A 23,324-nucleotide genomic window follows, 5' to 3' on the forward strand; every position below is an offset into this window, starting at 1 on the left:
TCTGACATCTTGACGAAGGAGGGTGCACACTTTGGAAATTTTGTTTAAAATGTAATTACCTGCCGGGCGTGGTGGCGCCTGCTTGTGATCCCAGCATTCGGGAGGCTGAGACCGGAGGATCGCGGTTCGCGGACAGCCTCAGCTACTTAGTGAGGCCCTCTGCAACTCAATGAGACTCGGTTTCAAATTAAAGAATAAAAAAAAATAGGGCAGGGGGTGTAGCTCGAAGGTAGAATGCCCCTGGGTTCCATTCCCAGACCCACAAAACAAAACAAAAAAAACAACAAAAAACAAATAAAATGTAATTACCTTTATTCATCATCAGACAGACACTCACAAGATAATATGGTATCGTACGCAATTCTAGGTTTTCAGGTATACCATTGCGCTGAACAAAAAGATAGCTGAATTCCCAAATATGGTCTGTTTTTCCTTTGAAGTTGAAGACACCAGGCTGCTCCCCCCATAACGAGGCATGTCATAGTGTTGACTTTGGGCCTCTTCCACTGTTAACATAACTTTTCTTTGATTCTGTCCTCTATAACCATATAATGCCAGGACAGTGCTGTCCATGACTCTTGTTACCGTGTGGACAAACCCCTCGGGCTGTACAGCTACTCCGATTCTACAAATTCTAATCTGTTCGCTTTCTGAGGCAGTCTCTGATGAAGATCTTTAAGATAAGAATGTTTTGAAGACACAGATGCCAGTAAATCTTCAAGTACAACATAGATAACTACACTAGAACATTCTTCAGGAAGAAAGAGATGAATAACTCCCAAGATTTAACAACTGACTGGTAACTGTTGATTATTGTCTCATCAACCCATGGACTCTCATGCATAGTGATATCTGTGGGCAAAATTACATCTTTATTAAATGCTGTCAGTCCCCAAATGTGGCTAGTCCTCCACAGAAAAACCCTCTCAAATTCTGATTGATCAATTACTGTGATTGTTGCTAACAGTACTTTAAAGCCAGAATTTGGTCCAGATTTTGTGTTTATTTCGCAGGACAGGGAGTCATCACCGTAACTAAACAATTACACGTCTGACTTTTGGAATCACAGGGTCTTTTTTAATGGATGATATATTTGTAATACACTTAAATTCAGTCACAGCCCTCTGGTTGGCTGCTGCAGCAAAATCTCCTGCGTGAGATCCCAGCTTCACCTTCTTAGATATTTGGAGGACTGCAGAGCTTTAGAACGGCCCCCATTTCTGCTTGGAGATTCAACTTCTTTAACGGCACTCTCGTGAAGGTAGGTATTAGTTGGGAACGCAGTGTCCCTGAGCCTCACGAGGCAACACATGTCTCATTCGGTGGCCATTCATCTTCAGAACTGAAAAGTTCCTGAGATCTTGTATGTTTTTTCAAGAACTTTTTCAGGCTTTATTTGAATGGAGATACTTTTTGTTGCAGGAAAAATAGAACTAAAAAGTTCTAGGGAACGTGCTTGATTGTGTCTACTCTTGTATACTGTAAAATCATCCTAAGGCTGAATCAGTTTGTCTTCAGCTCTTTGTACGTCTCCATGACTTGCTTTGGGTTCAGTCTCCATGTTTACGATCCCATTATTTATAGAATTCTACACCTTCTTCTTCCTTTGGGTTAAAAAAAAAAAAAAAAAAAAAAGCAACCGGGCTGGAGGTTGTTACACTGTGAAATCCAGTGGCGGTTGGTGTCTTAAGGCCTGAGACCTTCCTAACTGCTCCTTTAAGAACTTAGATCACCCACTGTGGTAGAGGAAAAGAATTGCAGACCCTGATTTTGCATTTCACAGTATATTCTGTTGGCATGCACATGGTTTCTACAGCTTCTAGCCTGGTATTATTAGTTTATTTAGTATGATAGACCAAATCTAAGATGACTGCACATTTGTGATCTAACTGAAAAAAATTTTTTTGGAGCCGGGCGTGGTGGCGCACGCTTGTAATCCCCGCGCTTGGGAGGCTGAGACAGGAGGATCGCACGGGTTCGAAGCCAGCCTCAGCTACTTAGCGAGGCTCTCAGCAACTTAGTGAGACCCTGTTTCCAAATAAAATATAAAAAAGGTCTGGGAGTATAGCCTGGAGGTAGAAAGCCTTTGGGTTCCACCCCCAGTACCACCAAAAAAAAAAAAAAAAAAATTTGTTTGGAAGTTTTGACCACTTATGTTTGACTGACTTTTAGGCTGTTCATTAGTAATTTTATTAGTTTCACATTAAAGCTTAGGACACTTTCTTTTAGGTAAATGCTTAATTCTGCTCTGAGACCAACATATTTATATCAGAGTTGGTTCCGTCACTCATCCCTAAAAAGTGAATTTTCAGGAATTTTATATTCTATGTTTCTGAAGTAGAATATATAAAGTCTTTTTTTCACCTAAACAGGTCTATTCAGAATTGGCTAAAAATTGGCCACTGAGACCTGCAGGGCCGTGGCCTCTGGGGCGTGACACTTTTCCCATTATTGAGCTCATAATTTTCATCCCTCAGATGTAAAGAATATTGAATACACAAAAGCTGGATTATTTTCCCATGAGTCCCCAGGTTTCAGGCCTTTAAGAACAGAATATCCCTGGGCGGGGTCGTGTATACCTGTAATCCCAGTACTTGGGTAGTTGAGACAGGAGGATCACAGGTTTGAGGCCAGCCTCAGCAATTAGTGATGCTCTCGGCAACCTAATGAGACCCTTTTTCCAAATAAAAAAATAAAATAGTGCTGGGGATATAGCTCAGAGATAAAAACGCCCTTGGGTAAAATAAAAATAAATAGAAGCAGAGTTTCACTAAATTTTAAGCAGAGGACGCAGTGAGCGCCAGGAGAGCCTCGGCTCACTTTTTGCTTCCTCAGTAATTTCAGGTGTGTCATGTCATTTGTTTGAGTTTCCAATAAGAGGATTGGATTCATTTTTCTAATTCTTCCATTTCCAAAAATATTGTGTGGATATATGTATGTATGTGTATACCAGAGATTGAACCCAGAGGCGTTCTACCGCTGAGCTGTACTCCCAGCCCTATTTTATTTTATTATTTTATTTTGAAATAAGATTTCACTAAGTTGTGAGGGTCTCGCTCAATTACTCAGGCTGGTCTCCAATCTGTGATCCTCCTATCTCAGCCTCCCAAGTATTGGGAACTACAGGCATGTGTCCCCACTTCCAAAAATACTTTACATAACTTTCTGACTAAATATATTCACGGTCACTGGGCAGAAATCAAGAACGTGGGGGAAAAAAGCTAAGACATAAAAATCCTCTTCGCTCTACCCTTGAGAAGATGACTTTTTTAATATTTAGAAATGTTGCTAGGCGTGGTGGCACACGCTTGGGAGACAGGAGGGTTGCGCAGGTTCGAAGCCAGCGTGCTGGCTTAAGAGACCCCGTTTCCAAATACAATATAAAATAGGTCTGGGAGTGTAGCTCAGAGGTAGAAGGGTTCCATCCCCAGTACCACCAAAAAAAAAAAATAATAATAAAAATGTTATTATTAAGAACCAAATGCCTGCAGCATGTTTTGTTGAACAGCGAGTCTGCAGTTTGTGCCGCCCACTGAAGGCATGTGCAGGCTTAAGGACACGGTCCCCCCCCACCCGGAGTTGATAATCATAGTGGACACCATATCCTCTGGGTTTACATGGCAGGCACTTACCCCCATTGCTAAAACCTGCTGCATCTTGATGCTGGCTTGGGTTTCCTTTTTGTTCATCCTTGGAGACCTTTTCTGACTCTTAACCCCTGCCGAAGAGCCGAGGCGGAGGCCTTGCAGGCAGGCCGCCAAGGAAAGCAGGGGATTTGCCCTGGAAAGCAACTCAAAGCCTTCAACCCAGGCTTTCTGCATGATGCTCAGCTTCTTTCTTTAACTAGGACCTCCAACGTGTATCAGCTGACTTCTTGTCACAGAAGCGCTGGCCCCGCTCTGAATATCACCTGCTGTCCTCAGGCGCACAGGGCCACCGTGGTGAGAGCAGCACGGGCAGTTGGACAGAGCAGACACCGTAGGGTTCAGCAGGGTGTCTGGATGCCCACCCTTGTCCCCGGGACAGCTCACCTGCAGTGGGCGCATCAAGCAGTCTGAGAAATCCAGCCTCGGTGACAAAAAGCTCCAAGAAGAGAGGTGGGAGAGAGAGGGGCTTGACTCTTGAAATATGTGCAGAAGGCCATTCACCTTCCATTCAGCACGGTGGAGCTGCTGTATTCACTAATGAAAATTTCCCTCTCATATATCTTTTTCCACTCTGCTTTTGACAAGAAGGTGTGTGGTCCCCACCTGGCAGAACGCCCGCCCTGCTCACATGACAGGTGGCACCATCCCTGGACCCTTCCCTGGGTCTGAGCTGAAGCAATCACGAGGGGCGTTCCTGCCAGGCATGCCGGCCCACACCTGTAATCCCAGTATTTGAGAAGCTGAACCAGAAGGATTGCGGGTTCGAGGCCAGCCTCAGGAACTTAGCTAGACTCTCAACCCAGTTTCACAGTAAACAGTAAAAAAGGGCTGGGGGTAGAGCTCAGAGTTCAACGTAGAATGCCCCTGAGTTCAATTCCCAGCACAAGGCATAAAGGACAGAAAGAGAAAAGAAAAAATCAAAAGAAAAAGAAAAGAAAAGATGTTGCAGAAAAGAAAAAAGAAAGGTTTTCTGCATTATACCATCTTCCCTGTGCCGTCTCCAAATGCATGGATGCTTGGTTGGAGTGGTACAGCCTCTAATTGTTTCTACCACAAACTTTAGAATTTCTTTGAGCACTGTGTTGATGAATGTCCGCTGCCATCATATGCAAAAAGATCCTCGGCCCACCCTTGCAAGTGGAATTTGCCCTCCAATTGCAGGAAGGAGGTGTGAAAGGAGGAGCTGACAGTGCTGATGGCGCACACACACCACCGTCTCTTGCCCTCAGGGAGGTCAGGCCTGACCACCGTAACTTATTGGAGTATCGTCCAGAGAGCCAGTTGGAAGCAGAGAATCAAAACAAAACAAAGCTAAGACTGAAAGCCAGTTGTAGATTATACGTAAGGAAGGAAATTCAAATCCTTCTTTATGTATAATCTACAATTGGCTTTCAGAATAGGAGGATCTACCTTCCTCTTCATAGGGCGCCGCCCGCGGGGAGCCTAGGAATTTCGGTGCTGTTCATCGTGGAAGAGAATGTTCAGAAATTGCACTCGATGTTGCAGATATTTAGAGACTGTCGTGCAGAGGAGGGATTAAAGGAATCAAAACGATGTTAGTGTATGAAAATATTAGACAGGTTTCTCTCTAAGCGAACTGTGCTAGGAAGCAATGCAAAGATGGAAAGAGATCTTGGCTGAGAGGGGCAGAAAGTTTCCGGCCAGCGGGCCGAAGCCAGAGGACTGCTTTCCTCACCGCTGCCTCTTGGCACACTTAACCACACTGTGTTCTTTCAGTTCCCTGGAGCTGCTAAACTCTTCCACCTGGCAGTCGCCTCTGCCTGGAGCAGCCCGTGCACAGCCCCCCACACCCCTCTCCGCCATCGCTGCAGACTGCTCCATCTTGCTCTTCCTTTAGGGCTCAGCCTAGTTGTGAAAGCCCCATACAAGTCTTCTATGACTCCCTTATCTAAGGAAAATCCTAGTGCTAAACGACGCCACGACACCTTGTGTTTTCCTTTATAGCAGTCACCAAGTGTGTACATACATATAAGTATGTGTGCACGCATATGCATATATTTATATACAAAAATATATGACACGTATTCATCTTATATATGCAAATATAATTTCTGAGAGGGACGACACCTGCAACATTCATTCATTCATTTGTTGTTTGTGGCTCTTAGAACCTAGTAGGTGCTCAATAAATGTGTGAAATGGATGGATCAATTAAAGAAATTCCAGCACCAAAGTGTCCTGCTTGGTGGCGCTTCAGTAGTGAGGTATGAGCTGCCGGAGGTGAATTCAGGTGGAGCCTGGATCCAGCATTAGATAATGTTGTATTACCGTGTGTGAAAGTAATTTATTTTCAAATCATTTTTAATCATTCTGATTTTGTCAGAAGAAAGCTTCGTTTGGTGACTGTGAGAGTGCGATAGGTCTAAATCCTTAGCACACAACACTATCTAGCTGGATTTTTTTCTTTTCTCTCTCTCTCTGTGTGTTTGTGTGTGTGTGTGTGTGTGTGTGTGTGTGTGTGTGTGTGTGGTACTGGAGATTGAACCCAGGGGCATTCTACCACTGACCTATACCCCCAGCCCTATTCAGTTTTTTTGAAGGGCCTTGGTAAGTTGCTGAGACTGGCCTTGAACTTGTGATCCTCTTGTCTCAGCCTTCTAAATACTGGGATTACAAACATGGACCACCAAGCCTGGCTATCCAGCTGAATTTTAATGACATGTTTTTATCGTATTTATTTTGGGGTTCCTTTTTGTTTGTGGCACTTGAGATTGATTTTTCTTTAAGTATTCCAGGATTCCTGTAAAATAAAACTGTAAGGTTTATTTGATAAAGATATTTAGGAAGTACTAGTATGGTTATGATGGTGGTTCTTGAAGACTCTGGAGTTTGGGGACCGTCCAGCTAGCAGGGAGAAGCTTCCTCTTTTTTTTCAGGTCTGGGGATGGAACCCAGGGGCATTTGACCTCTAAGCTATACCCCCTGCCCTACTTTTTATTTTTATTTTGAAATAGGGTCTCACTGAGTTGCAGAGGGCCTCACTAAGCAGCTGAGGCTGTCCGTCAACCGTGATCCTCTGGTCTTAGGCTCCTGAATGCTGGGATTACAAGCGTGTGCCACCTCGCCCAGCATCCTTGCTTCCTCTTACTCACTGCATGTCCCCCATGTTTCTTGGTCAAGGGCCACTGGTTCCCTGGAGCCTGATCCCAGACCAGCCTGGATTCGTGTCCAGGTCCACATGATGAAGCCAGGTTTCCTTAAAGCTAAACTTACCTTCTTCACTCTGATAGCATCTCCTTTTTGGATATTCAAGCATCCTTTTCAGAAAGAGATGGTGATTCTAAAAATCCTCAACTTGGCAAAAGTCCCATGAACTTGGTGCTAGCAGTCCCATGTTCCCTCCCTTTTCTTTATAGGAAGGGGAGAAGGGTGTGGAGGAGACTATTTCATCTGCCTTGGGACTGAAAACTCTGGGGGCCCGCTGTGGGAAGCACTGTTATGATCCCTTCCAGGGCAGACAGTGGGTTAGTTACAGGTAAAAACTTGTTTTCCTCCTGTGTGAATAGCAATGTGGGCAGAACACTCCGCTGTGTGGGCGCGTCTGTGCCCACGTGTGCGTGATGCCCACACATGTGTGATAACATCCTTTTTGCTAAAAGGATTTGTGTATTGTTTTCCATTTATTTCAAATAGGGACTTACAAGTATCACATTTGTAACGACAGAGGATGTGTAAATAATTTATAGGTTTGCTCAGCAGTATATAAGGATAGAATATGAGCGGGTCCCTCTAGCAACTTCTTCCACAGGAGAAAGGAAAGGGGCTGTGGGGATCTGAGGGTGGCGGCTCCTGGACGGCAGGACGAGCAGAGGGCAGCAGCCTCCTCTGAATCCCTGACTCCAGATGTTCCACTTGTAAATTAAAAACCACCTGAAGCCACAATCTGATGGTGAGCAGTCTGCGTTGAGCTGCAGTGGTCTTCTCTGTGTTTGCCAGCAGATGGGGACAAGCGCTGCCTGTGCTGTTCACTTAAGTTTCCTGGTTTCTAGTCAATACAAACAATATATATTCATTCTAGAAAGCCTTATAAAATAGCAGGTAAGGGCTAGTTGGGTGATGTGTGCATGTATGCCTCTACCATCTTGTATTCCATTAAGATGTACGCCTACAATGCACCAATAAAAAAAATTAAAAAAGAAAAGAAAATAGCAGCAAGCACAAAGGACTTAAAAAAGACTGGAAATCCCATCCCACCATTTGTAGAAAGTCACCGCTGACGCACAGATAGCTCAGTCTTTATTGCAAACTGACCTAAACTGGTTCACACTTAGCAAGTTATTTATTTTTTGTATTTATTTATTTATTTATTTATTTATTTATTTATTTATTTATTGGTGGTTCTGGGGATGGAAACCCTTCTACCTCTAGGCTATGCTCCCAGACCTATTTTATATTTTACTTGGAAACAGGGTCTCTTAAGCCAGCGAGGCTGGCTTTGAACCTGTGCGATCCTCCTGTCTCTGCCTCCCAAGTGCGGGGATTACAAGCGTGCGCCACCACGCCCGGCCTTAGCAAGTTCTTTTTAATAGATATCTGTACTTTGGATGGCTGCCGATCATTGGAAGTGAAGACCAAGGATAAAGCAAAACAGTTCCCAAGCCAAATCCTAACCAGGGACCAACCTGCATGAGCAAGCAGGTGGACCGCCCGTGCTGCGAGCCATGCTGGGGAGGCGCCGGCTCCTGCCTCCTGGCCACATGGTAAGCACCTCGCCCAAGAGGCTGTCTGTGCACATGCAGCGATGGTTAACCACGTGCTCAACTGGCCTCAGAGTGGCTCAGGCCCCGCAGCCTCCTGGCACAGGGCAGAAGACAGGTGCCTTAATTCTCATCCTGTGGGTACAAGAAGGTGGGGGTGCTATATAATATTTCTGTCTGTGACACCTGTCTTTTATCAATGAAAATCATTTCTAGTATCTGTTATGTGTATTTTTTTTTTTTTCCGTTACTGGGAATGGAACCCAGGTGCCTTCTACCTCTGGGCTACATTCCCAGACCTATTTTCTATTTTATTTGGAAGCAGGGTCTCACTAAGTTGCCGAGAGCCTCACTAAATAGCTGAGGCTGGCTTCAAACCTGCGTGATCCTCCTGTCTCAGCCTCATAAGTGCGGGGATCACAAGCATGCACCACCACGCCCGGCTGTTATGTGTATTAACAAACCCTCTGATATTGATAAAAGAAATAAAGGTGGTTGAAGCCTTGTAATAAACAAGCCTAGAGTATCTATTTTTTGTTAGTCTTTCAAATGCTAAGAAACTTCCCCAGGGCATAAGTGAAAGCCTACACATCTATATCTCAAATGGCATATGCTGCTTATTTTGTTCAATATTTATTATATTTATTTTGAAGAGAACTAGTGATACTTTTCACTCTGTGTGTGTGTGTGAGTGTGTGTGTGTGTGTGTGTGTCAGTAATAGTAGTAGTAGTAGATAAATTGCTTGGCATTTTCAATTTGTGTATTGCTTAACAAAAGTGGAATCACTTGATATATGCTTTTTCATTAATTACATCTTATCAGTATATTTCCAAATCAGTGTACCTCTGTTCTAAGGTTTCTGGTTTTTTTTCTGCAGTGTGAGGTTTAACCCAGGGGTGCTATATTATTGAACGACACCCCCATCCCTTTATTTATTTTTTTTGAGACAGAATCTTGCTTAAATTGCAGAGGTTGGCTCAAACTTGGAATCCTCCTGCCTCAGTCTCTCAAGTAGCTGGGATATAGGCATGCACCATCATACCTGGCTTGCATTTTCAGTGTTAATGATAGCATAATATTCCATTTTAAAACATACTTTACTCACAGCTCACTACTAATAGACTTTTTTGGGTATCACAAACATCACTATAATGATTATCTTTGTGTACTTGGTTTATTGAGACATATTCCTAGAAGAAGAATTGCACATTTAATTGTACGCACATTTAAAGTGTTTCAAAGCCAGGCATAGTGGCGCACGCTTGTAATCCCAGTACCTGGGAGGCTGAGACAGGAGGATCGCGCAGGTTCAAAGTCAGCCTCAGCTACTTAGTGAGGCTCTCAGAAACTTAGTGAGACCCCGTTTCAAAATAAAGAATAAAAAATAGGGCTGGGGGTGTTGCTCAGAGTAGAATGCCCCTGGGTTCCATCTCCAGTACCGCAAGAAAAAAAAAAAAAAGCAAGATTTTCACCGACTTTTTGAAGGAATGCAGGAATCTTTACTCCCACCAGCATCTGCTTTTTCAAATACACTCCCACATGAGAAAGAATTTAAAAAAATGTTTTTGCCCATCCGATAGGTAAAAAAAAATGGCAACTCATGTTAGTCTGGTTGGTCGATTCGAGTTTTAAAAATGTTTGTTGTTAATTTGCATTTCTCCTTTTATTGTTCAAATGTTGGTTTTGTAGGCAAATGAATCCTGACACATTTACTCTTCCTCTCAGTTTCCAGATGCCTTAACATTATTTATGTTTTAGATTGGGAAATGGCAAGTCCACTTAGAACAGTTTAAATCATCACGTTTTCGTGTTGAAGCCCCAGCCCCCAGGTTTGGATCGTGTTGTTCCTGTGACCCCTTCAGGGACCAGGTGGGCATCAGACCTTCCTGCAGGAAGGCACAGCGGCCCTCAGCAGCAGCTGCTGCCGGCTATTCTAAGACAACAGTGAGGAGTTTGCATCTTCAGCACTGAACCTGCCAAAGTGGTACTCACATGAAACAATAAGAAACGAATGCTTGGAGTCCTTGAATTAATCTGATGGAGGCAGACAGCCAGGGTGATCATTTAACCACCAGAAGGACACTTTCCCAGCAGAAATGTCTACTTTTCTTGTCAAGGACTGCTTACATTAATGAAAACATCGCTGTCTTCAGTTATGTGCTGATGTGTTTCAAGGAAGCTGCCCAGGGAGCATCCCATCCCCATCCACCTTGTCAGTGTTTTGGAATTCAACATCTGGATCCTCCACCAAAATAGCAGTTCTCAGAGACCTTTCTAAGTTGTTAAAACATAAAAAAAAGCACTATATTCCGGATGTAGATGACTGCATTGCTGAGGGCCTTGCTGGGTTGCTGAGGCTGTCCTCAAACCTGTGATCCTCCTGTCTCAGCCTTCCAAGGATTAGGGGCACAGGTGTGTGCCACCACACCTGGCTCACCTCTGGATTTTGAGCTCTTTATTTTTCCTGCTAATTTATTTATTTTTCTGGTTATAGAAGTAACACAATTTCACTCTATAAAATGCCACCATATGCAAACAGTGGGCATGAAGGAAATGTCTGTTTTACGTGGTCCTCACCCGAGCTGCCCTGTGCATCGCTGTCTGGTTAATACTTAAGAGCCTGCACCACGGAGACGACGCACACATCCATCTCAGCCCGAGCTCAGTTCCTGGAGGGAAGGGATCATGTCTTTTCATTTTTATGCTCCAGCACCTGGAGGTGATGTGCACTCAGTAACCGTGGCCTGCGTGGACGGGAGGTCGGTCTCTCCTCAGAAAACACGCCCCGTTACACACGCACCTGAGGTGGACACTGGCGTGACCTGCGGGTGTGTTTCTGCTTAGCCTCCTGGGCCTCTCCCGCAGCCCTGGGCCCTCCCCTCTGCAGAAGCGAGCGCTGATGAGATTCATCCTCTTCTAGATGATTTGGTTTCAGAGCTGTTAGGAACTATTAGTTCCTCGGACCAAGCAAATGCAGGAGCCCGGGCAGCAGTTATTAGCTGAGGTAGACTGGCTTGCCGATGTGATTTGTTGCTACGTGTGTTTATTGCCTCCTGGTTCTGTGAGTCAATATCCGCCGCATTTGCTGAGCCAGGCAAGCAGGTACAAGCAGAAACCAGGCCCGGCTCAAACGCCTGGCTCAAACAGCAGCAACGATAATAGCTCCCATCTATAGAACAGGGCCCAGCACATATTGGATGTTTTACATGTCGTTTTATTTTATTTTTTATTTTTTATTTATTTATTTATTTATTTATTTATTTATTTATTTATTTATTTATTTATTGTGGTACTGGGGTTCCTGGAAGCCCTTTTTCCTCCGGGCTACACTCCCAGACCTATTTTATTTTTGGAAACAGGGTCTCTTAAGCCAGCGCGGCTGGCTTCGAACCTGCGCGATCCTCTTGTCTCCGCCTCCCAAGAGCGGGGATTACAAGCGTGCACCACCACGCCCGGCTTACATGTCGTTTAACTCTCTTCAAAGCCTGGGGAGGGGGAAATACTGTCCTTCACTAGGTTCCAGAGAATATTCGGCCTCAGGGATGTAAACTTCCCAAGGTCACACAGCTGTTCCATGCTGGTGCCTGACTTTGAATCCAGGTCTTTTGATTATTTTATAACAAGCATCTATATATAGATGTATGAGGGATCGAACCCAGAGGCATTTACCTCTGAGCATTTTACCCCCATTGCTTTTTATTTTGAAACAGGAGCTCACTCAGTTGCTGCGGCTGACCTCAAACTTGCACTCAAACCTGCAATCCTTTTGGCTCAGCCTCCCAAGTACTGGAATTGTAGGCAGGAACCACCAGCCCAGCTATACTCCTGTTTTAAAATCCTCCACTATGGCTGGGCGTGGTGGCGCACGCTTGCGATCCCCGCGCTTGGGAGGCGGAGACAGGAGGATGGCGCAGGTTCGGAGCCAACTGCGCTGGCTTAGGAGACCCTGTTTCCAAATTAAAAAGTATAAAAATAGGTCTGGGGGTGTAGCCCGGAGGTAGAAGGGCTTCCAGGAACCCCAGTACCACCAAAAATTAAAAAATAAATAAATAAATAAAATCCTCCACTATGAAATAGGGGGAGCAGCCATCTCACAGAAAAGCTTATTGGCCATTCTCTTGTCCCTCAGACACTAGAATTCTCAATAAATTACTTCATCTTTGTGAACTTTATTCTCTACTGGTTCACATTCTGGGGTTGGTCATGGACACTTTATGGCTGGGCCGTCCATCCATTCTCACCACCGCAAAAGGCTTCCGGATTTCACTACATGAATGAACGTTCTGGTGGGCCTTTGGTTCTCACAGACACAGGGCTAGACTGTAGTAGAACTGAACATCGGCATAGGTAAATTATAAACCAGGACCAGAATCCTAAGAGCAGACTAGTCCATGAACCCTGTGAGGACATCCACAGATTGTCCCAACGCCGTCCTCCTACCAGGGACTAACACGATTTCGTGAGTTGCGTTTTGATTCTGTGTTAAAGTTAGACATAAAATGTCCCTGAAAGAGCTGTTTTATTAGTGTTTGGAGCTGACTAATTGGGTCTTGAGGGTTGTGATCCATTGCAATGGGTTCATCCATTGTGGCTGGAGGGTGGGTCCCTGGGGTGCGGCCTCGGGGCTGTATACCGTTCCTCCTCCCCTGGTGCTTTTGGCCTCCGAGAAGTCAGGAGCAAAGCCTTGTGCTTTTCCTCTCTCCACTTCTCACCGCCGCGCCCTGAGATTTGGAGGCCGGCCTCACGCAGACTGAACCCCAATATTGCCGGCCTCACACAGACTGAACCCCAATATTGCCAAGGAAAATTTTGAGAAAATAAATCTTTCTTCCTCTAAGTTATATGTTTCGGTCTTTAGATTAGACTTGTGACCATGTTTACCAGAACATCCTGTAATTGTGCTTCGGAGGCTGAGATGGGAGGATCACAGAACTAAGGGCAGCCTCAGCAATTTAGCGAGACCCCATTTCAAATAAAAATATATATAGGGCTAGGGGTATAGCGCAGAAGTAGAATTCCCCTAGGTTTAATCTGTGTGTGTGTGTGTGTGTGTGTGTGTGTGTGTGTGTGTGTCACTAGAGGTGGAACTCAGGAGGCTTTCTACCTCCAGGCTATACTCCCAGACTTATTTTATACTTTATCTGGAAACAGGGTCTCACTAAGTTGCTGAGAGCCTCACTAAGTAGCTAAGGCTGGCTTCAAACCTGTACGATCCTCCTGTCTCAGCCTCCCAAGCATGGGGGTTATAAGCATGCACCACCACGCCCGGCTCCTAGGTTCAATCTTAAGTACCAAAAAAAGGTATCTTTTTTATTGTATTCACCCTAATTCATATGGTCCAGCATTTCTTTCATTTTTACTGACCTATAGAAAAGGAGGTATGTATTCACACTGCCCTGAAATTTTTGAGAAAATTCTTTGTTTATTATACTTTATATTTCATAACCCTTCCAGTGGGACTTGGGATTAATATTATAGTCAGACACATTAAAATGTCTTCAGTAAGATGTGATAATTCATATTAGAGGAAGAAGTAAAAATTATGGTTTTGTGTCATATCAGATCAGGTTTTTTGTTACCAAATGACTTGAAGATGCTTAAGGAAAAGTTTCTATTTTCAGTACATTTTGAGTTTCAGAGTTGAGGATTAAGGTTTGTAGAGGTCTAGCCCAGTGTACATACACCTGTAAACCCAATACTTGGGCGGGTGAGAAAAGAGGATCACAGACGTAAGGCCAGTTCTCAGCAACTTAGCAAGTCATACTCTTTCAATATAAAAAAGGTCAGAGGTAGAAGACCTTTAGGTTCAATCTCCAGTAACACACACACACACACACACACACACACACACACACAAAATTGAACCTAGGGCCATTCTACCTCTGAACTACACATCCAACCCTATTTTATTTTTTATTTTGAAACAAGGTCTAAGTTGCTGAGGGCTTCCCAAAGTTGCCAGGGCTGGTCTTGAACCTGTGATCCTCTTGTCTCAGCCTCCCGAGTACTGGGATTACAGGCGTGCACCACCACACCTGACTCCCCACACCTCTTATTAAAAGCCAAATGAGCTTAGTTTCCATGGAGAAGCCTGCCTGCCAGCCTGGCACCATTCCTGTGTGTGACCACGCTTAGTTCCAAGCTTGACAGTCTTGGGGTAGTGGGGGCAATCCTCCCTGCTCCCCAGCCCCCTCCCCAAGCAGTTCCTTCATCTCCATCCTCTCCTCCCGTCCTCAGCCAGCTCATCTCTGTCCTCATCTGCAGGGAACTGTCTGGGCTGCTTTTCTCCACTCTGCGCGCTCCCCAGGCCTCTGTTTCTTGGGTTGAGGAGCATTCGCCATGGAAACCAGCCGCTTGGGCTCGGCTCCTCCCATCCTCAGGTGGTCTCTACAGCTCTGCTCGCCCTGCCCTACAGGGTTGCTTTTGACAATTCATTGCTTATTGGGCTGTGGCGTGGTCCCAAGGGTGTCTCTGCAGAGGGGTGTGTCTCTCCCACACCTGGAGGCCAGGGTGTTGCCTCTGACTAGCATGAAACTCACTTGCTTTCACACCTGCAGTGAGCCTTGTTTCCAATCAGATGGTTTTACCCATTCTTTATTATTATTGTTATTATTATTATATATTATTATTATTATTGTAAATTTTACATCATATTGGGGTATAGGGCATCAGACAGGTGCATGTACCCAGTTCTTGGTGTCCTCCCAACCAGGTCCCTCCCCATCCCTCCATCTCCCCACGCATGTCTTTGATATGGGAATTGGTAGTTGTGTATGCATTCATAGCATTATTTCTACTATTACACTCTTTCTGGCTTCACTCAGCCATAAAGAAGAACAAAACCTCGCCTTTTGCAGGAAAATGGATGGAACTTGAGCATCTCGTGCTAAGCCAGTACAGCCATTCTCTTTTATATGTTCTCTCTTCTATCTACGTGGAAGCTAGAGAGATACTCAGAAACAAGAGCAGCAGCAGATAGACGAGCAGAGACTCCGGGAAGATGAGGGATGGAGGACGCAGTCGTAGAGATTTTACCCATTCTCCTTCCTCCTCGGGCCCCTCAGCTCCCCCAGGCCTCCGCTGAGGTGTCGCGTCTCGTCTGTGGAGTACATGGAGTGGTGGGCATCCTCGGGGACTCTTTATACCATCAGTGTCTCTGGTCGTTGTGGGGCCTGATGCTCCCCAGCACCCCAGGCGTCTCCTAGCGCCTGATTTATCAGAGTGCAGTATTTATGTCATGTGGTTCTTACTTGGGCCAAGAGTCTTCAATCAGCCCCGTGACTTAAGTTGCCAAGGAAACAATGTCTGGGGAGCCCCGAGGATTTACATCCTGTTCCCAGGCTGCAAGGTTTTCTCCAGAATTCTTGCTGACACAGTTTACTTCCATTACCTCCCAGCCTCGCTGGGAGTATAAATCTTTGAGCTTTACTGCACAATTCATTTTCCTGCATGCAAGGCCTAGAACCAGAGGAGAGGGGCTGCGGGGGGGTTCATGAACTAGAATTGTGTGTGCTATTTTATGTGGATATATGTACAGGCATTTTTCTTTTTTTCGGGAGAGAGGTTTATGCTGGATTCTGAGCATCGTGCTCTGAAGCAGCATAGCTTAGAGCAAATCATGTTTAACTCTTCCAAAGCTCTGGGAAGTGAGGATAATGCTAGGTGTCTTCCCATTCACTTGTGGTGAGGATTCAATGTGAAAACACACGTAAGCTGTCTAGTATAGTATCCGTACACACCCCTTAGATGTCAGCTGTCGTTATGTGTCTGCGTTTTTGAGCCTCCAGTGTATGGTGATATGAGTGCCCTTTGTTAGTTAGAATTAGTTAGCAGGCATATAATTTGGAATAATTATCAACATTTTATAGAATCTTCCCAGAACTGTTTCATGTGATCTTTATAGCAGTGTGTGTGTGTGTGTGTGTGTGTGTGTGTGTGTGTGTGTGTTTTGCTGGGGATTGAATCCAGGGGCATTCTACCTCTGAGCTACACTCCAAGCCCTTTTTTATTTTTCTTTTGCAGTACTGGGGATGGAACTCAGCGGCATTCTACTTCCTAGCTACACCCCCAGCCCTATTTTTTATTCTTTATTTTGAAACAGGATCCCACTGAATTGCAAAGGGCCTCACTAAGTAGCTAAGGCTGTCTGCGAACCGTGATCCTCCTGTCTCAGCTTCCTGAATGCTGGGATGACAAGCGCGCGCCACCACGCCCGGCTCCTATTTTAATTTTATATTGTGAAACAGGGTCTCACAAAGTAGCTGAGAGTCTCACATAAATTGCTGAGGCTGACCTTGAACCTGCGGTCCTCCTGTCTCATCCTCTCAACTACTATGATTACAGGCATACACTACCACACCCTGTTTCCTCTCCTCTTTTACCAGTGAGGAAACTGAGGCTGGAGGGACACCAAGACCGCCCAGCAAATTAGGCTCAGACAAATGGGGCCCGCTCTCAGTCAGTTCTAAGATAAACAATGGCAGCACAGACTCTGATGAGAACCATAACTGTGAGTGTCCAGGAGGTTGAGTCCACCTAGGAGGGTCCAGGCGGCTTCTGGGAGTAAGTAACACTAAGTACGAGCCCTGAAACATAGGTAACAATAGTTCAGGCCAAGGGGTGGCTACGAGTGAGCATTCTAGAGAGTGTTCCGTATAGACGCAGCAACACAACCTAGTGCCTAGAGCCAGGGAGAGCTCAGGGGTTGGCACCTTTTGGGAAAAGGGGATGGAGATGAACACACGCCTAAGACACCAGGGAAATTTCCCTTAACCTCTAAAGAATAAAAATGAACATGGGGGGGAGGGGGAGGAAAGGAACTAAACAGAGAAGTAACTTAAGATTTATTGGCACACCTGTAAACTATGCAGTCTTTAAAATCATTCTGAAAGAGACAAACATGGGAATGTATTTGCTGTGTTATGTGGAGTGGTGTAAGATGGCCTAGATATGAAGATTCTAGCTGTGTAAAAAGGAATCTACAGCCGGACGTGGTGGTGCGCACTTATAATTCCAGTACTTGGGAGGCTGAGACAGGAGGATCTGGGTTCACGGCCAGCCTCAGCTTCTTAGTGAGAAACTTCCCAGCTTAGTGAGACCTTGTTTCAAAACCAAGAATAAAAAATAGTATTGGGGTATAGCTCAGAGGTAGAAAGAACGCCCCTGGGTTCAACTCCCAGTACTGAAAAAAAAAAAAAAAAAAGCCGGGTGTGGTGGCGCACGCTTGTAATCCCCACACTTGGGAGGCGGAGACAGGAGGATCGCACAGGTTCAAAGCCAGCCTCGCTGGCTTAAGAGACCCTATTTCCAATTAAAAATATAAAAATAGGTCTGGGAGTGTAACCCAGAGGTAGAAGGGCTTCCAGGAACCCCAGTACCACCAAAAATTAAAAAAACGAATCCATCCCCAAAGGGACAAAGTCTCAGTCCTTGGGAGGCTGAGACAGGAGGATCTAAGGCTGGAGACTTAGCAGCCAGAGCAACTTAGCAAGACCCTGTTTCAAAATAAAATAGGGCGGGGCCCCTGCCGAACTGCGCATAGCACGCCAGACCCCTGGAGAAACCAGACCCAGTAAGACGCTGGGTTCTGGGCGGGGGTCGCGGGCTGGGCACGCCAGATGGGGCCCGGGTCGCGGGACTCTGGGCCCCTGCCGAACTGCGCATAGCACGCCAGACCCCTGGAGAAACCAGACCCAGTAAGACGCTGGGTTCTGGGCGGGGGTCGCGGGCTGGGCACGCCAGATGGGGCCCGGGTCGCGGGACTCTGGGCCCCTGCCGAACTGCGCATAGCACGCCAGACCCCTGGAGAAACCAGACCCAGTAAGACGCTGGGTTCTGGGCGGGGGTCGCGGGCTGGGCACGCCAGATGGGGCCCGGGTCACGGGACTCTGGGCCCCAGACCGAACTGCGCATAGCACGCCAGACCCCTGGAGAAACCAGGCCAAGTAAGACGCTGGGTTCTGGGCTGGGGTCGCGGGCTGGGCACGCCAGATGGGGCCCGGGTCGCGGGACTCTGGGCCCCAGGCAGAACTGCGAGTAGCACGCCAGATCCCTGGAGAAACCAGGCCCAGTAAGACGCTGGGTTCTGGGCAGGGGTCGCGCGCTGCGCACAAAAGCTGGGGCCTGGGTCGCGGGACCCTGGGCCCCGGGCCGAACTGCGCGTAGCACGCCAGACCCCTGGAGAAACCAGGCCCAGTAAGACGCTGGGTTCTGGGCGGGGGTCGCGGGCGGGGCACGCCTAATGGGGCCCGGGTCGCGGGACTCTGGGCCCCAGCCGAACTGCGAGTAGCACGCCAGACCCCTGGAGAAACCAGGCCCAGTAAGACGCTGGGTTCTGGGCGGGGGTCGCGGGCGGGGCACGCCTAATGGGGCCCGGGTCACGGGACTCTGGGCCCCGGCCAAACTGCGCATAGCACGCCAGACCCCTGGAGAAACCAGACCCAGTAAGACGCTGGGTTCTGGGCGGGGGTCGCGGGCTGGGCACGCCAGATGGGGCCCGGGTCGCGGGACTCTGGGCCCCTGCCGAACTGCGCATAGCACGCCAGACCCCTGGAGAAACCAGACCCAGTAAGACGCTGGGTTCTGGGCGGGGGTCGCGGGCTGGGCACGCCAGATGGGGCCCGGGTCGCGGGACTCTGGGCCCCAGGCAGAACTGCGAGTAGCACGCCAGATCCCTGGAGAAACCAGGCCCAGTAAGACGCTGGGTTCTGGGCAGGGGTCGCGCGCGGCGCACAAAAGCTGGGGCCTGGGTCGCGGGACCCTGGGCCCCGGGCCGAACTGCGCGTAGCACGCCAGACCCCTGGAGAAACCAGGCCCAGTAAGACGCTGGGTTCTGGGCGGGGGTCGCGGGCGGGGCACATCTAATGGGGCCCGGGTCGCGGGACTCTGGGCCCCAGCGAACTGCGCGTAGCACGCCAGACCCCTGGAGAAACCAGGCCCAGCAAGACGCTGGGTTCTGGGCAGGGGTCGCGGGCGGGGCACGCCAGATGGGGCCCAGGTCGTGGGACTCTGGGCCCCAGGCCGAACTGCGAGTAGCATGCCAGACCCCTGGAGAAACAAGGCCCAGTAAGATGCTGGGTTCTGGGCGGGGTCGAGCACAGGGCACGCCAGCTGGGGCCTGGATCGCGGGACTCTGGGTCCCAGCCGAACTGCGAGTAGCACGCCAGACCCCTGGAGAAACCGGGCCCAGAACAGAAAAAGATAAAGAAAAATATCGGAGAGGTGGTAAGAAAGCCGTTATGGATGCCAGGACACTGGAGATGCAGACGAAACTTATCTAAATGCACTGGAACTTATGGAAAAATTCGCCGTGAAAGAGGACTGCTATTTCTCTATATTGTTAAGAATCTCAGACATCACATATAAGGAGAGAGTTTAGCGGAGACCAAGGAGAAATGCGGTGTTGAAAGAGTTCTTCGCGATGGTGGTAGAGACTTGTATTCAGGAGAAGCAGAAACCGGATCTTACCAACTTTATTTTTTTTGGAGAAATTACACCAAATGTCGAATGCTACCATCACGCATGCTTAGGAACACTGGACAACATTCAGAGTGGAAAAAGAGCCTGGGAAGGATTTGAAACGGTGGAGGCAGTGGCAATGCCAGTGGCCAATATTCGGGGGAGGCAGAGATCTGATACATTACAACTGGATCCTTTGAAATACTAACCACAGAGACAGTGATCGGAACCTGCTGAGGGGTTAGGCGGGCGCCGGGGCCAGTGGCCGACATCGGAGCTTGCTGTGAGGCAAGGCCACTACTGAGGCCTCCGTGGCCGGGATTGGAACCTGCAGAGGGGTTAGACTGATGCTGGGGCCAGCGAGGCCGGCATTGGAGCCTGCCATGATGCAAGGCTTGTGCTAGGGCCTCCGAGGTCGGGTCCGGAACTTGCTGAGGGGTTAGGCCGGTGCTGGGGTCAGTGAGGCCGGCATCGGAGCCTGCCGTGAAGCAAAGCCGGTACTGGGGCCTCCGAGGCCAGGATAAGAGCCTGCCGAGGGGTTAGGCCGGTGCTGGGGCCTCCGAGGCCAGGATAAGAGCCTGCTGAGGGGTTAGGCCGGTGCTGGGGCCAGGGAGGCCGGCATCGGAGCCTGCCTTGAGGCATGACCAGTGCTGGGGCCTCCGAGGCCAGGATCGGAGCATGCCGAGGGGTTAGGCCGCTGCTGGGGCCAGCGAGGCCGGCATCGGAGCCTGCCGTGAGGCAAGGCCGGTACTGGGGCCTCCGAGGCCAGGACAAGAGCCTGCTGAGGGGTTAGGCCGGTGCTGGGGCCAGCAAGGCCGGCATCGGAGCCTGCCTTGAGGCATGACCAGTGCTGGGGCCTCTGAGGCCGGGATCGGAGCCTGCCGAGGGGTTAGGCCGCTGCTGGGGCCAGCGAGGCCGGCATCGGAGCCTGCCTTGAGGCAAGGCCGGTACTGGGGCCTCTGAGGCCGGGATCGGAGCCTGCCGAGGGGTTAGGCCGCTGCTGGGGCCAGTGAGGCCGGCATCGGAGCCTGCCGTGAGGCAAGGCCGGTGCTGGGGCCTCCGAGGCCAGGATAAGAGCCTGCTGAGGGGTTAGGCCGGTGCTGGGGCCAGCGAGGCCGGCATCGGAGCCTGCCTTGAGGCATGACCAGTGCTGGGGCCTCCGAGGCCAGGATCGGAGCATGCCGAGGGGTTAGGCCGCTGCTGGGGCCAGCGAGGCCGGCATCGGAGCCTGCCTTGAGGCAAGGCCGGTACTGGGGCCTCCGAGGCCAGGACAAGAGCCTGCCTAGGGGTTAGGCCGGTGCTGGGGCCAGCGAGGCCGGCATCGGAGCCTGCCTTGAGGCAAGGCCGGTACTGGGGCCTCTGAGGCCGGGATCGGAGCCTGCCGAGGGGTTAGGCCGCTGCTGGGGCCAACGAGGCCGGCAGCGGAGCCTGCCGTGAGGCATGACCAGTGCTGGGGCCTCCGAGGCCGGGATTGGAGCATGCCGAGGGGTTAGGCCGGTGCTGGGGCCAGCGAGACCGGCATCGGAGCCCGCCGTGAGGCAAGGCCGGTACTGGGGCCTCCGAGGCCAGGATAAGAGCCTGCCGAGGGGTTAGGCCAGTGCTGGGGCCAGTGAGGCCGGCATCGGAGCCTGCCTTGAGGCAAGGCCGGTACTGGGGCCTCTAGGCCAGGATAAGAGCCTGCCGAGGGGTTAGGCCGGTGCTGGGGCCAGCGAGGCCGGCATCGGAGCCTGCCGTGAGGCAAGGCCGGTACTGGGGCCTCCGAGGCCAGGATAAGAGCTTGCTGAGGGGTTAGGCCGGTGCTGGGGCCAACGAGGCCGGCAGCGGAGCCTGCCGTGAGGCATGCCCAGTGCTGGGGCCTCCGAGGCCGGGATCGGAGCATGCCGAGGGGGTAGGCCGGTGCTGGGGCCAGCGAGGCCGGCATCGGAGCCTGCCGTGAGGCAAGGCCGGTACTGAGGCCTCCGAGGCCAGGATAAGCGCCTGCCAAGGGGTTAGGCCGGTGCTGGGGCCAGCGAGGCCGGCATCGGAGCCTGCCTTGAGGCATGACCAGTGCTGGGGCCTCCGAGGCCGGGATCGGAGCCTGCCGAGGGGTTAGGCCGCTGCTGGGGCCAGCGAGGCCGGCATCGGAGCCTGCCGTGAGGCAAGGCCGGTACTGGGGCCTCCGAGGCCAGGACAAGAGCCTGCCGAGGGGTTAGGCCGGTGCTGGGGCCAGCGAGGCCGGCATCGGAGCCTGCCGTGAGGCAAGGCCGGTACTGGGGCCTCTGAGGCCGGGATCGGAGCCTGCTGAGGGGTTAGGCCGCTGCTGGGGCCAGTGAGGCCGGCATCGGAGCCTGCCGTGAGGCAAGGCTGGTACTGGGGCCTCGAGGCCAGGATAAGAGCCTGCCGAGGGGTTAGGCCAGTGCTGGGGCCAACGAGGCCGGCAGCGGAGCCTGCCGTGAGGCATGCCCAGTGCTGGGGCCTCCAAGGCCGGGATCGGAGCATGCCGAGGGGGTAGGCCGGTGCTGGGGCCAGCGAGGCCGGCATCGGAGCCTGCCGTGAGGCAAGGCCGGTACTGAGGCCTCCGAGGCCAGGATAAGCGCCTGCCAAGGGGTTAGGCCGGTGCTGGGGCCAGCGAGGCCGGCATCGGAGCCTGCCTTGAGGCATGACCAGTGCTGGGGCCTCCGAGGCCGGGATCGGAGCCTGCCGAGGGGTTAGGCCGCTGCTGGGGCCAGCGAGGCCGGCATCGGAGCCTGCCGTGAGGCAAGGCCGGTACTGGGGCCTCCGAGGCCAGGACAAGAGCCTGCCGAGGGGTTAGGCCGGTGCTGGGGCCAGCGAGGCCGGCATCGGAGCCTGCCGTGAGGCAAGGCCGGTACTGGGGCCTCTGAGGCCGGGATCGGAGCCTGCCGAGGGGTTAGGCCGCTGCTGGGGCCAGTGAGGCCGGCATCGGAGCCTGCCGTGAGGCAAGGCTGGTACTGGGGCCTCGAGGCCAGGATAAGAGCCTGCCGAGGGGTTAGGCCAGTGCTGGGGCCAACGAGGCCGGCAGCGGAGCCTGCCGTGAGGCATGACCAGTGCTGGGGCCTCCGAGGCCGGGATCGGAGCGTGCCGAGGGGTTAGGCCGGTGCTGGGGCCAGCGAGGCCGGCATCAGAGCCTGCCGTGAGGCAAGGCCGGTACTGGGGCCTCTGAGGCCAGGATAAGAGCCTGTCAAGGGGTTAGGCCGGTGCTGGGGCCAGTGAGGCCGGCATCGGAGCCTGCCGTGAGGCATTACCAGTGTTGGGGCCTCCGAGGCCAGGATTGGAATCCTGCCAAGGGGTTAGACCGGTGCAGGGGCCAATGGCCAGCTTCGGAGCCTGGCGTGAGGCAAGTTCACTCCTGTGGCCTCCAAGGTCGGGACCAAAGCCAGCTTAGGGGTTTGACCGGTTCAGGGGCCAGCGAGACCAGAACTGGGTCCTCCCATGAGGCAAGGCCGCTGCGTGAGCCAGCGAGGTCTGGATCAGTCCACTGAGTAGCCAGGCCACTACTGGGAC

General features: G+C 50.4%; 1 pseudogene across 1 annotated transcript; it reads right to left on the reverse strand.

Moving 5' to 3' along the window:
• Positions 1 to 311: 311 nt before the first annotated feature.
• Positions 312 to 1,312, reverse strand: LOC308269444 (shieldin complex subunit 2-like; annotated as a pseudogene). The gene is made up of 2 exons: positions 1,173 to 1,312; positions 312 to 1,072 (listed from the first exon to the last, which is right to left on the reverse strand). The product of its transcript is annotated as a shieldin complex subunit 2-like (transcript).
• Positions 1,313 to 23,324: the final 22,012 nt, after the last annotated feature.

The sequence above is a fragment of the Muscardinus avellanarius genome (genome assembly GCF_963383645.1).
Source record: "Muscardinus avellanarius genome assembly, chromosome: 11".
Lineage (NCBI taxonomy): Eukaryota > Metazoa > Chordata > Mammalia > Rodentia > Gliridae > Muscardinus > Muscardinus avellanarius.